This window comes from Moschus berezovskii, chromosome 14 (genome assembly GCF_049115385.1).
Source record: "Moschus berezovskii isolate FMDL1 chromosome 14, NW_MosBer_1.0, whole genome shotgun sequence".
Taxonomy (NCBI): domain Eukaryota; kingdom Metazoa; phylum Chordata; class Mammalia; order Artiodactyla; family Moschidae; genus Moschus; species Moschus berezovskii.
Window position 1 is genome coordinate 59,907,407 of NC_142473.1, and position 14,683 is coordinate 59,922,089.

Below are 14,683 nucleotides of genomic sequence, written 5' to 3' on the forward strand. Positions count from 1 at the left end.
ATGGTGACCAAAGTAATGATTTTAGAAAATGCTTGCTCTTTGGAAGGAAAGCTATGACAAACCTAGACAGCATATTAAAAAGCAAAGACATCATTTTGCTGACAAAGATCTGTATAGTCAAAGCTATGGTCTTTCCAGGAGTCACGTACAGATGTGAGAGTTGGACCATAAAGAAGGCTGAGTGCTGAAGAATTGATGCTTTTGAATTGTGGTACTGGAGAAGACTCTTGAGATTTCCCTTGGACAGCAAGGAGATCAAACCAGTCAATCCTAAAGGAAATCAACCCTAAATACTCACTGAAAGGACTGATGCTGAAGCTGAAGCTCCAATACTTTGGCCACCTGATGGAAACAGCTGACTCATTGGAAAAGACCCTGATGCTGGGAAAGATTGAAGGCAAAAGGAGAAGAGAATGGCAGAGGATGAGATGGTTGGATGGCATCACCGACTCAAAGCACATGAGTTTGAGCAAACTCCGGGAGATGGTGAAGGACGGGGAAGATTGTGCTGCAGTCCATGGGGTCACAAAGTCAGACACAGCTTAGTGACTGAACAGGAACAAAATACCAGCACCAAATTAGAAAGAAATCAAGGTTGAAATAATGATCCAAAGAAATAATGGACAACCAGGCTGTTAGAAGCAGATACAAACAGGCAGGAAGGAAGCAGTTTGGGCATCTTAAGTGAGAAGCCCTTGGCCCCACAGAATAGCCAAGCCAGGAACTCAGATCCCAGCCCTGCCGCTCACTGGCTGTGTGACCCAGGCAAGGCGCTTGACTTCTCAGCCCATGCGCTCCTCTGAAAGTGAAGTCAGCCCCTTAGTCAGGTTTTCCCATGGGCCTGGACTCATTTTGTCACAGAAGCGAACTAGCATTCATTCTTCAAAACCCAATTGCCTTGGGGTCCAGAGCATGGCAGGAGAGGAGAGGACCCTTACCTGCCACTCTCTGCCTGTGGTGAAGAGCTTGGGGCTCAATCATGTCACACAGCCTGCTTCTACTCAAGATCCTCGACACAATGGCTCTAAAATACACCACAAAAATGAACAAAACAGCTTAAAAAATTCAGCTTGAATGGCTTGTACTGTTCCTTCTGATAGCTCTCAGTCATCAGAAAAAGGATAAATTCACTTAAGTTTGATGGAAAAACACATAAAATATTTTAAGGGAGTAAATTATTTGCAACGGTGAATATAAATTGATGCTTTAAGGGGCAAACTTTTCCTCAAAAATTTACTTGCAAAAAAGATTTTAATTCACTTGGAGGGAATACCTTATTCCTCAAAGAAGCCGGAATCACTGTGTCTTGCTCTTGGGTTGTTACTGTGTTGTGAGGGCACCCCAGGCTACTTTACACACAGGTGGTCTATGAGCTTTTGCTCCTGCAAACTGAGTAAAAGGCTATAGACAAGCTGTCTCCAAGCTTGCCGGTCTCAGAACCAGACCCCTTGCTCTCAAAAATCTGCCAGTTGCCTTGATTTTTCTGCCCCGGGCCCAAGCAGGGGCAGAAAGGGTGCCCTGCAAGTGCTGGGGGATGGCAGGTGCTTATTGGCCTTTTGAAGGAGGTTCCTGAGGTTTAGGGGTGAGAAGGTACTGTAGTCAAAGCTATGGCTTTTCCAGTAGTCATGTACAGATATAAGAGTTGGACCATAAAGAAGGCTGAGCATCAAAAAATTGATGCTTTCAAATTGTGGTGCTAGATAAGACTCTTGAGAGTTCCTTGGACAGCAAGGAAATCAAACCAGTGAATCCTAAAGGAAATTAACCCTAAGTATTCATTGGAAGGACTGATGCTGAAGCTCCAATACTTTGGCCACCTGAAGCAAAGGAATGACTCATTGGAAAAGACCCTGATGTTGGGAAAGATTGAGGGCAACAGGAGAAGCAGATGGCACAGGATGAGAAGGTTAGATAGCATCACAGACTCAATGGACATGAATTTGAGCAAACTCTGGGAGATAATGATAGACAGGGAAGCCTGGCGTTCTGCAGTCCATGGGGTGGCAAAGAGTAGGACACAACTTAGCGACTAAACAACAACTGGCTGGCTGCCCAGGGGGTGGCCATGGCTGGGCTTGCCACCTGGATTGTAATCACCTCCTCCCTGACTCCCTTCAGGCACTTTCTTGCCCTGCAACCCATTTTTCATACTGCAAGCCCAGTGACCTGCCCTATACACAGCTCTAACCCTCTAGGAACTGCTAAATAAAAGAAAAAAATCAAATACTTACTAGTTAATCAAATCACTGATGAGCGGAGGTTTCTCTTATCAGAAATATCCCAAGTAAAATAAGATTCAAGAGGGATAATAGAATTAGACTATCAATACTTTGCAATTCTAACGAATCTAATGTATCTAAGATAAGTATCACAAAAAGAGAAAACCAGACATTTTATGCTGCCTAATGAAAGGACACAACACCCATGAAGAATTCTTGGCAAAAGTTTGACCCTAAGTATGATCAAACCTCTATCTGTGGTGTCAAATACAGCAGACACTGGCCATTTATGGCTGTTTAGTTGAAAAGTGGCTCATTCAAATTGAGATGTGCTAAGAGTAAGAAACACACTGAATTTCAGAGATGTAGTACAAAAATATAATGTAAATTTATATTAATAAATTTTTATTGGTTCTGTGTTGGAGTGATCATACTTTGGATATATTAAATTAAGTAAAATATAATTAACTTCATTGGTTTCTTCTACTTATTAACATGTGACTACTACAAAATTTTAAATTGCATGTGTGACTTGCATTTGTGGCTCATGATATATCAGTATTGGTCAGAATAGCTCTGGATCTAACAACTAGCTTACAGGAAAATCAGAGGGCAAGTGAATATGTTAACACCTGAAAGATACAATCAGCAAAATCTGGACAGTGGAAAACTCTATAGAACAAAGAACATGGTTTCCTCGATAAGCATATTGCAAGAAAAAAAAAAACCGAAGGAGGAGAAAACCTCTTAAAAAGAGACGCAATAGACATATCAATGTCATTATGGACCTTCTTTGGTTCCTATAAACTAAACAGCCTGAAAATAAACTAAGGAAAAATCAAAATGTAAACACTAAGTATTTGATCGTATTAAGGATTTTTTTTTTGTTCCGATAATAGCAAAAAAAAAACAAAACAGTTTTTTGAAAAGTTTGTATCTCTTAGAGATGCATACTGAAACATTTACAGATGAAATGCATCTGTCCAGGACTAGGGTGAAGTAGGTAGTAGAATACCAACTGGAGTACCGATGAAACAAGATTGTCCATGGGTGATGAGTGATGGGGAATTGGGGGTCCATGACTCACTCTGGTGCCTCTAACCCACACCCTGTCCTATAGCCATGTGGATGCTTGTCATTCCCAGAATGCCCCTGAATGCCTCAGGCCCACAGCCCATAGTGTCTTACCTAACCCACAGCACACCAGCAAGCCACTGTTCCTCCTGTAAGCCAGAGTTCAGCCATTCTCCTTTGCTCTCTGAAGTCTTTCCCGTCAACTTCCCTGGTCTCCACCCACACCTCCACCCTGAAACAGGGAGACCTCCCTCTTCTGGGGTCCTCCCCACCACCCGTGTATGCTCCCACAGCCACCCTTTCATTTTCTCAAGTGTCTGTTTCCCTGTCTGCCACCTTCAGCAGGCTGTGAGCTCCCAGAGGTGGCCACCCTGTTGAAAGGCACAACTAGTGCTCTGGAAAGTCTGCTAGATCAGTGTGCTGAGTGCCCATTTTATAGATGAAGCGGTTGAGGCCCAGAGAAGTCAGTGTCATAGCCAAGTTCCTAGAGCTAAAATGTGACAAGAGCGCGGACTTGAAACCAGAACCTGGGAGTCCTTTCTCTACATTCCATCTGAGCTGCAGGCCACAGTTCCATGCGGCATTCCTTCATTTAGCATTGATTGGGCGCCCCCTATTGGTCAGCACTGGCTGAACAAATCACGGGTCAGTGCCCTGAAGGAAACCCCCCGGGCGACCAATGGTGGGAGTCTGACATGGGGGAGCCTGGGAGCTCAGGCAAGCCTCCTTGGGGAAGTGAAATTTAAACAGATTTGACCTAAATCAAATCCCTTATGACTATACAGGGGAAGTGAGAAATAGATTTAAGGGACTAGATCTGATAGAGTGCCTGATAAACTATGGATGGAGGTTCGTGACATTGTACAGGAGACAGGAATCAAAACCATCCCCAAGAAAAAGAAATGCAAAAATCAAAATGGCTGTCTGAGGAGGCCTTACAAATAGCTGTGAAAAGAAGGGAAGCGAAAAGCAAAGGAGAGTTCCTCTTGGGCTCGGATCTAGGTTGCGTTAACATGGCGAAACGCACCAAGAAGGTCGGAATCGTGGGCAAATACGGGATCTGTTATGGTGCTTCCCTCAGGAAAATGGTGAAGAAAATTGAAATCAGCCAGCACGCCAAGTATACCTGCTCCTTCTGTGGCAAAACCAAGATGAAGAGAAGAGCTGTGGGCATTTGGCACTGTGATTCCTGCATGAAAACAGTAGTTGGTGGTGCCTGGACCTACAACACCACTTCTGCTGTCACAGTAAAGTCTGCCATCAGAAGACTGAAGGAATTGAAGGACCAGTAGAAGCACCACCATTTGATAATGTTGCTAGCCTATAATAAATGGGCTAATTTATGTAACAAAAAAGAAAGAAAGAAAAGGAGAAAAGGAAAGATATACCCATCTGAATGCAGAGTTCCAAAGAATAGCAAGGAGAGATAAGAAAGCCTTCCTCAGCGATCAATGCAAAGAAATAGAGGAAAGCAATAGAATGGGAAAGACTAGAGATCTCTTCAAGAAAATTAGAGATACCAAGGGAACATTTCATGCAAAGATGGGCTAGATAAAGGACAGAAATGGTAGGGACCTAACAGAAGCAGAAGATATTAAGAAGAGGTGGCAAGAATACACAGAAGAACTGTACAAAAAAGATCTTTACGACCCAGATAATCACGATGGTGTGATCACTCACCTAGAGCCAGACATCCTGGAATGTGAAGTCAAGTGGGCCTTAAGAAGCACCACTATAAACAAAGCTAGTGGAGGTGATGGAATTCCAGTTGAGCTATTTCAAATCCTGGAAGATGATGCTGTTAAAGTGCTGCACTCAATATGCCAGCAAATTTGGAAAACTCAGCAGTGGCCACAGGACTGGAAAACGTCAGTTTTCATTCCAATCCCAAAGAAAGGCAATGCCAAGGAATGCTCAAACCACCACACAATTGCACTCATCTCACACGCTAGTAAAGTCATGCTCAAAATTCTCCAAGCCAGGCTTCAACAACACATGAACCATGAACTTCCAGATGTTCAAGCTGGTTTTAGAAAAGGCAGAGGAAGCAGAGATCAAATTGCCAACATCCTCTGGATTGTGGAAAAAGCAAGAGAATTCCAGAAAAACATCTATTTCTGCTTCATTGACTATGCCAAAGCCTTTGACTGTGCGGATCACAATAAACTGGAAAATGCTGAAAGAGATGAGAATAGCAGACCACCTGACCTGCCTCTTGAGAAACCTATATGCAGGTCAGGAAGCAACAGTTAGAACTGGACATGGAACAACAGAATGGCTCCCAATAGGAAAAGGAGTACCTCAAGGCTGTATATTGTCACCCTGCTTATTTAACTTATATGCAGAGTACATCATGAGAAATGCTGGGCTGGAGGAAGCATAAGCTGGAATCAAGATTGCTGGGAGAAATATCAATAACCTCAGATATGCAGATGACACCACCCTTATGGCAGAAAGTGAAGAAGAACTAAAGAGCCTCTTGATGAAAGTGAAAGAGGAGAGTGAAAAAGTTGCCTTAAAGCTCAACAAAGATCATGGCATCCATTCCCATCACTTCATGGGAAATAGATGGGGAAACAGTGGAAACAGTGGCTGACTTTATTTTTTGGGGCTCCAAAATCACTGCAGATGCTGATTGCAGCCATGAAATTAAAATACACTTACTCCTTGGAAGGAAAGTTATGACCAACTTAGAAAGTGAAAGTGAAGTCACTCCATCTGTAGACAGATGGACAGCATATTAAAAAGCAGAGATATTACTTTGCCAACCAAGGTCCATCTAGTCAAGGCTATGGTTTTTCCAGTGGTCATGTATGGACGTTAGAGTCGGACTATAAAGAAAGCTGAGTGCCGAAGAATTGATGCTTTTGAACTGTGGTGTTGGAGAAGACTCTTGAGAGTCCCTTGGACTGCAAGGAGATCCAACCAGTCCATTCTAAAGGAGATCAGTCCTGGGTGTTCATTGGAAGGACTGATGCTGAAGCTGAAACTCCAGTACTTTGGCCACCTGATGCGAAGAGCTGACTCATTTGAAAAGACCCTGATCCTGGGAAAGATTACGGGCAGGAGGAGAAGGGGACGACAGAGGATGAGATGGTTGGATGGCATCACCGAATCAATGGGCATGGGTTTGGGTGAACTCTGGGAGTTGGTGATGGATAGGGACGCCTGGCGTGCTGCAGTTCATGGGGTCGCAAAGAGTCGGACACAGCTGAGCAACTGAACTGAACTGAAGCTTCAGAGACGCCATTCCTGGCCAAGAGCACTGCATATGCAAAGCTTTGAGGTTGATACGTGCATGGCACATGTGGAGGACTTGCAGGTGACCAGTAGGGCCAGAGCAAGAGTGACAAGCCATGAGGCTGGATAGTGGCAAACTAGATCCATAGGCAACACCTCCAACCCTACCAGGCTTGTTCTCTTTCAATTATATTTTGCATTGTTGTGTTGATGATCTTTAAAAAAAAAAAGTAGTCTAAGTACATCCTTACACCTCTGGCCTGGCCCCCTTAGGACTCCACTTCAGTGCTGGCCCCTGCATTTGTGCACCAACCCACTGGCACAAGGAATTCTACTGTGGGCAGCAGTTTTTAATGTATGTTAACAGCCCAGATGTACAGAAATGTAATTTTATTTTCCCATAACAGTCTTTCAGCCAAGCTCATGAATGCTCTTTTCAGCTAATGGCAGAAGACTTTTCATCTTGCCATTTAAAGGCAACTCGGTCATTTCTGGATAAAACATATCTTCTTTGGGTTAAGTGTTCAAATCCCCAGATTCTCCCTCACCTATCCTTCACCCACATGACTCTAGGGCTTCTGACAAGCCTCTCCAACCTACCCACAGTCAGGTTTGGATGTTGGCTGCTGGCCCCTGTGGTTCTAATCTCCGGATCCTCATACCTATGTCATCCTTCCCTATCCTCAGACCTTCTCAGCCCTGCTCAGCTCCTGTGGGGACTCAGGCTACCTGGTCCACCTTCTCTCCACCCTGTGAGGCTGCCCTCAGGGCTTCCGGCCTGGACTTCTCCCTTCTGCTAGTTGGCTGCCTGGCACCCTGAGGAGCATGGAGCTCCTATGAAAGCTTGCCTCAGTCTACCTGGAAGACTGTGAGCAGTTGGGTCCCTTGTATGTGACTGGCCCAAACCTATCTCCTGTTTAGAACCCAAAAGGGGGTGGGCACAGGGGAGGAAGGGCCCCCTCAGGCTCCACCAATCTTTTGTGATCTAGCTGCACCCCTTACAAATAACCCCCTGCAGCTCTCCCTTTTTCTCAGAGGTGGGAAAACACCCCCTTCATCACCACCTGTATGCATTCTCCTCTCCTCTATAGCAATTTTTTTTTAATGGCTGTACACTCACAGTTCTCCAGGCTCTGCCTAATCAGACAAAATTTTTCTTGCTCCATAAAGCCTGACCTTGCAATGAAAGCCTGACTTTTGAGACATTCAGCCCTTCAATTCCCTTTCTTGTTCTGGAGTCTATCCACTCTGCCCTGGAGGTGGTAAATCCCTCTGCTCTCTCATAGTTCTCTTGCTGAGCAAGCTGGCCCAGTCCTGCCCTTCCTCAACGGCCTTCCTTCTTGGTGAATGAACGAACAAAAGGCAATACAGGAACAGCAGAGTCCAAACCTAACACAGCCAGCTGCTCCCTGGATCCACTGGCCCTTCAGGAACATCCACGGCTGAGGTTCTGCTCCAAGCGGTCAGGAGGAATCGGCCCTGCCGTGCACACCTGCGTCCAAGGTGTTCCTGTGCAAGGCTCTCACTGAGCACCAGGCTGCAGTTTTAAACTACAAAGGAAGGCAATAAAACATTTTGCTTATGTGTTTGTTTCCCTTAAACAAGGAACAGTAGTTGAGAGCTAGAGCTAGATTAAAGGTAGAGGTTGACATTCTTAAAAAATTATCAGTGTTGCAACTACTGAAGCCCATGTGCCTAGAGCCTCTGATTTGCAGCAGGAGAAGTCACCACAAAGAGAAGCCCAAGCATTGCAAGAGTAGCCCCTGCTCACTGCAACTGGAGAAACCCCACATGAAGCAAAGACCCAACGCAACCAAAAACAAGCAAATAATAATGAAAATTATCAGTTGGCCCGTCCACAACCCTATCACCCTGGCTGGATCAATGCAAAGAAAAATGTCTGAGTCCAACACCAAAATAAAACTGGTTATTTCCTAGAGGAGGGACTTAGGGTCAATTTTTATTTCCTTTTTTAAACTTTAAAATAAAATGATCAGTGATGTTCATAAAAATAAGCAATTCATTACTTTAAAAAATTCTGAAAGTTGGAACAAGAAGATGCACTTAGAGTTTATTTATTCCCTCTTAGAACAATATTTAGCGAGCACTTAGTATATGCTGGGAGCTGCACCAAGGGGATAGCAGTAAGCACAGTGCCTGCTCCCAGCCGCAAGGGACCTAGTGGGAGAGGCAGGCAGCAGAAACACACACATGAATGAGAAGATGCCACAGCATCAATGAGAAGATGGGCACAGCACAGCAAACACAATACTCAAAGGTATTAGCAAGATCTTGATGGATACATCTGCACACCCACGTTCACGGCACCTTTCTCAACAGCCAAAGGTAGAAACAACCCAAGTGTCTATCAGCAGATGAATGGAAAAACAAAATGCAGTCTATGCATCCAACAGAACATCATTCAGCCTTAAAAAAGAGGAAGCAAATACTGTCACATGCTCCCACAGATGAACCTAGAGGACATAATGTTAAATGAAATAAGCCAATCACTGAAGGACAAATCCTGTATGACTCCATTACAGGAGGTTCCTTCAGTTCAGTTCAGTCGCTCAGTCGTGTCCGACTCTTTGCGACCCCATGAACTGCAGCACACCAGGCCTACCTCCCAGTCCATCACCAACTCCCGGAATTCACTCAAACTCATGTCCATCGAGACGGTGATGCCATCCAGCCATCTCATCCTCTGTCGTCCCCTTGTCCTCTTGCCCCCAATCCCTCCCAGCATCAGGGTCTTTTCCAATGAGTCAACTCTTCGCATCAGGTGGCCAAAGTATTGGAGTTTCAGCTTCAGCATCAGTCCTTCCAATGAACACCCAGGACTGCTCTCCTTTAGGATGGACTGGTTGGATCTCCTTGCAGTCCACGGGACTCTCAAGAGTCTTCTCCAACACCACAACAACCTCTAAGGAGGTTCCTTAGAGGAGTCAGATTCATAGAGACAGAAAGAAGAATGGTGGTTACCAGGGGCTGGGGGACAGGGGGATGGGGGGATTACTGTTTAATGGATACAAAGTTTCAGTTTTGCAAGACGAAGAATTCTGGAGATTGAACAACAGTGTAAACGCACTTAACACTACTGAATTGTACACTCAGAAATGGTTAAGGTGGTACATTTCATTCTATGTGTATTTCACTACAATTAAGAAAAACAGCAGTGCCCAGGTGTGATCGGTGCTGCTGGCATGGACAGAGACTGGCAGGCAATGATGGGGGCAGGGCCCTCAGGGAGGAAGGTGACTGAGGTGTGCAGGTGAGGGCTGGTGAGGGCAGAGTGGTCTCAGCGGAGGGGTCTGGGAATGATCCAATGGACCGAGGGTTAGAGTGACCTGGAGAGCAGGGGTGCACAGACCATGCCATGGGGGTCCCCAACAGGTCATGGCAAGACATGTACCCAAAGGCAAGGGAAGGTTCTGGAGGGCTTAGTCACAGAAACATTTATGAAAATCACTCTTCTTGCCAGATGGATGGGTTAGGGGGCAAGAATGGGGCCAGGAAGGCACTTAGGAGGCACCCATGGGAGCCCAGACTAGGGGGCAGGGGGTACCCTGCACTCAGATGGTGACAGCATGACAGAGAAGACAAATTTGGAGAGATGTGGGTGATGGGATGAAAAGGACCAGCTGGTGGACTGGCCATGGAGAATGATCCTCAAGTTCCCTCTGCTGCTGCTGCTGCTAAAGCACTTCCTACTTAGTAGGTTGGTTTGGCCTCTTCTGCTTGCCACAGAGCTATGGTATTTAGAATTTTGTGTTTTTCCAGGAAGCTATAAGTAAATAGATATTTTTTATTTTTAAATTTCTGGTTGCTCATTAATTCTTATAAATATCTTCTCATTCCCCGAATTAGAGCTCCAGCGCTTTACACAGTAACCCTATTCTTCTTCCTCAAGCTCTCAAAAAGACTGGCAATGGCTTAGCAGTCAGCTACTGTGATTTTTTTTTTTTAAAAAAACTGTAGGTTTTAGCACATCTGAGCTCTTAGACTAGGGAGATGATTCTGGTCCTAAGTCACAACAAAACACCTGCAGAGGCCAGATGGGGAATGCAATGAGCAAAGTGATTCAGGTGTCTTAAGATAAATTCTTTCAACACAGAGGCTCCTGCACATCATGCTCTCCATCATTTTCCCTTAAATATAGGGCCCTCTTGATCTGTCTTTCACATTTCCATTTTGAGAGAGAGAAGTTTTAGAAGAATCCACTTCCTATCTACATGAAAAAGAATTCAGAATAATGATAGTAAAGATGAGCCAAGATCTCAGAAAAAAGAATGGAGGCACAGACCAAGAAGATAGAAAGAACAAACAAACAGATGACCAATACAATAACTGGAATGAAAAATACACTATAAGTAATCAATAGGATAAATGAGGCCGAAGAGCAGATAAGTGAGCAGAAGACAGAATGATGGAAGTCACTGCCATGGAACAAAGAATGAAAAGAAATGAGGACAGTCTCAGAGACCTCAGAAATAATATTAAACACAACAACATGCACATTATAGGGGTCCTGGAAGTAGAAGAGAGACAGAAAGGATCTGAGAAAATATCTGAGGAAATAACATCTGAAAACTACCCTAACATGGGAAAGGAAATAGTCACCCAAGTCCAGGAAGCACAGAGGAACCCAGCCAGGATAAACCCAAGGGGGAATATGCCATGACATACGGTAATCAAATTGACAAAAATTAAAGGTAAAGAAAAAATATTGAAAGCGACAAGGGAAAAGCAACATTTAACATACAAGGGAATCCTCCTTACATATATATAAGTATATAAGCTGGTTTTTCAACAGGAACTCTGCAGGCCAGAAGGGGCTGACAGGAAATATTGAAAGCGATGAAAGTGAGAAACTTGCAACCAAGAATACTTTACCCAGCAAAGCTCTCACTCAGATTTGACAGAGAAATAAAAAGCTTTAGAGACAAGCAAAAGCTAAAAGAATTCAGCACCACTAAACCAGTTTTACAACAAATGCTAAAGAAACTTTCTCAAAATGGAAAAGGCCACAAATTAGATACAGGAAAATAGTGGATGAGAAAGCTCACCAATAAAAGCAAACATAAAGGTAGGAAATCATCCACACAGAAATATGATATCAAAACCCAGCAAACATGAGGAGAGTACCAATGCAGGGTATTGGAAATGCATTTGAAGTTAAAAGACTAGCAAGTTAAAGCAATCCTTTTTATACATATACTGCTATATCAAAACCTTGTGGTAACAGCAAAATGAAAATCTACAATAGATTTTGTTGCTGTTCAGTCACCAAGTCATGTCCAACTCTTTGCAACCCCATTAACTGCAGCATGCCAGGCTTCCTTGTCCTTCACTATCTCCCAGAGTTTGCTCAAACTCATGTCCATTGAGGCTGATTGTGACGCCATCCAACCATAGACACACACACACACAAAAGGAAAAGGAATCCAAACAAAGAACTCAAGTTAGTTGTCAAATCGCAAGAAAACAAAAGAGGAAGAAAAAAAGAGACCTACAAGATCAAATCCAAACCAATTTTAAAAATGGCTATAAAAACATACATATCAATAATTACCTTAAACATAAATGGAATAAAGGCTCCAACCAAAAGGCACAGATTGGCTGAATGGATACAAAAACAAGACCCATAAATATGCTGTCTAGAAGAGACCCACTTCAAATCTAGGGACACATTCAGACTGAAAGTGGGGGGATGGAGAAAGCTATTCCATAAAGTGGGATTATTTTAGAGAAGACAGCCGTTAGGTACACAGGCTGGACAGATGCCCTTGGCCTGGCCTTGCATATCCAGGCAATTCCCAGTCTTCTTGTTCTGGGAAGTCAGCATGATCCCAGTGACAATAGACCACTCTGAAGGGAGGGAGTACAGGGTTAGGTCCCTACAGGCCTCTGGTCACAACATTTCCATCACCCAATCAATATGTAACCTTGGTTTATGTTTCCTATTGAAACATGCTGCATGTAACACACACTGTGGAAGCATGAACTCAGGGCAATAGCACTGTGGCTCATGCCTGAAGGAAGCTACTTTACATTGTCTGCCAGATCCATCACGGCCTTCCTGTTCATCAGGATCCCAAGACAGCGCCACAGCATCACTCATGAGGGCCATAGTAAGCAGCTAAGTCACCAACAAAAAAGCACACAGATACTAGGACACTGCACTAAACAGACAGCAAAAAGGCTACGTGCTCACAGCAGGAGCTGGACGGGGAAGGCAGAATGTCACCTGGTTCCCCTTCAGCTGGAAGACATGCTCGTCAGGTGAGCCACACGTCCCTGTACCCTGTGCATACCCACAAACGACCACAAAATCTCCAGGAGATTGGATTCCAGGCTCACGGATACACGTCAGCAAGTGGCAGGACTGCATACACCAGTGAAGAGTGAGGGTCAACTGTCCTAAGGTGAGCCCAAAGGCCAATGAAGGCTGAGGTTTTTTCCTTCTCTACCTTTTTGAGATATAATTCACACACCGAAAAATGTACACTTGGTAAGCAGACAACTTTATGGGGTTTATCTTTCCTTGTTGTTAAACTCTCCCTTCACTGAAATATAAGATCTAGGAAAGTGGGGATTTCACTCATCTTGATAATCTTCAATCCACTGCCTGAAACAGCGCCTAAACACAGCCGTGCTTGTTAAATGTGTGCTTGATTAAGTAGGGAAGCCATATGGTGCTGTCACCTGAGCTCCAGCTTCTCATCTGCAGTCATTTATTCTCCTGAGCACACCCCCCCTCTCTCTCTGAGGTCTGTCCAGTGCTGGGCACATAGTAGGACTCTCAAATACTATTTAATGAGCTAATACTAAAAGCAGCTATACTGGAGTGGGTTGCCATGCCCTCCTTCAGGGGATCTTCCTGACCCAGGGATTGAACTTGCATCTCCTGCATTGGCAGGCAGATTCTTTACCACCAAGCCACCAGGGAAGCCCCATGGGCCATGTTACAGATGTTCATTTCTAACCTAAGAGCAATGGGAAACCAGTGATAAATATTTATCCCAAACCATGACATGTCTTCACATTTGTGTTTTTAAAAGATTGTTATGGATGTTCCAGGTAAAACAAATTTGGAGGGAACAGGGAAGATACAGAGAGATAATACAGTAGTATCATAGAGGTCAAGTCACAATCCTGAATACTTGGATCCTGGGTAATGGCAGTGGAAAGAGAAGAAAAATAGATCAAAGATAGATAAAATTTGCAGTTGTAATTAACTGCACGGGAGGGTTTGGAAAAGCATAGTAATGGGCAAAAAAAGGTACTTCTAGTACAGTGTGCTGAGTGAAAGGTGGTGCCACTTGCTGAGATGGAGTATACTAAAAGAGAATGTTGTTGAAATTTGTATTAAAATGTAATCCTGTTCCACTTTGGGTTTAAAATCACCAGTTAGGCATGTTATTCTCTTGATTTTTTTCAACTGATATAAAGACGTGTATGGTTAATATTGGAGAAGGAAATGGCAACCCACTCCAGTGTTCTTGCCTGGAGAATCCCAGGGACGGGGGAGCCTGGTGGGCTTCCATCTATGGGGTCGCACAGAGTCGGACAAGACTGAAGTGACTTAGCAGCAGTAGCAGCAGCAAAAGCAGCTATAATATTTATTCACCATAGGTGAATGACTAACAAGTACTTTCTGAACATGATTCTGTGAGAATAGGATCTGCAACTCTGATTAAGGCAAAAAATTCAAGATTCCAGTATTTTTCAATTGATTCCCCCCCCACCCCACCAATCACAGCAGCAAAAAACATTCCAAGTCCTGCATGATTCTTTGTAAGTACTCGTGCTTGCTCCCACATAACATGTCTCAGCAAGATAATGTCCATTTCTGTTTTATTGACAAAGAAGCTAAACTTGGGGCACAGAAAGTTCTCCTCCCCAGCAAGGCCTCACAAATTCATAAGCAGAAAAGACAACATCCAACTGGATTTTTTTTTTTAATGTGCTCCAAAAACAAATTTAGGAGACACATACTATGGCACATAAAATAGAATGGTGACATAAAATAGAAACAGGAGGACCAAAAAATACACATTGAAAGCAAGAGAATGCACAAAACCACATTCCAGAAAGTCTGATTCATTGGCTAAAGGTACCCAGAAATTTGGCCCTAAGGTGTCCTGAAA

At 44.0% G+C, this 14,683-nt stretch overlaps 1 pseudogene; it reads left to right on the forward strand.

The window, feature by feature from the left end:
* The first annotated feature begins 4,273 nt into the window (after nt 1–4,273).
* Nucleotides 4,274–4,653, forward strand: LOC129554039 (large ribosomal subunit protein eL43 pseudogene; annotated as a pseudogene).
* The last annotated feature ends 10,030 nt before the right edge of the window (nt 4,654–14,683 follow it).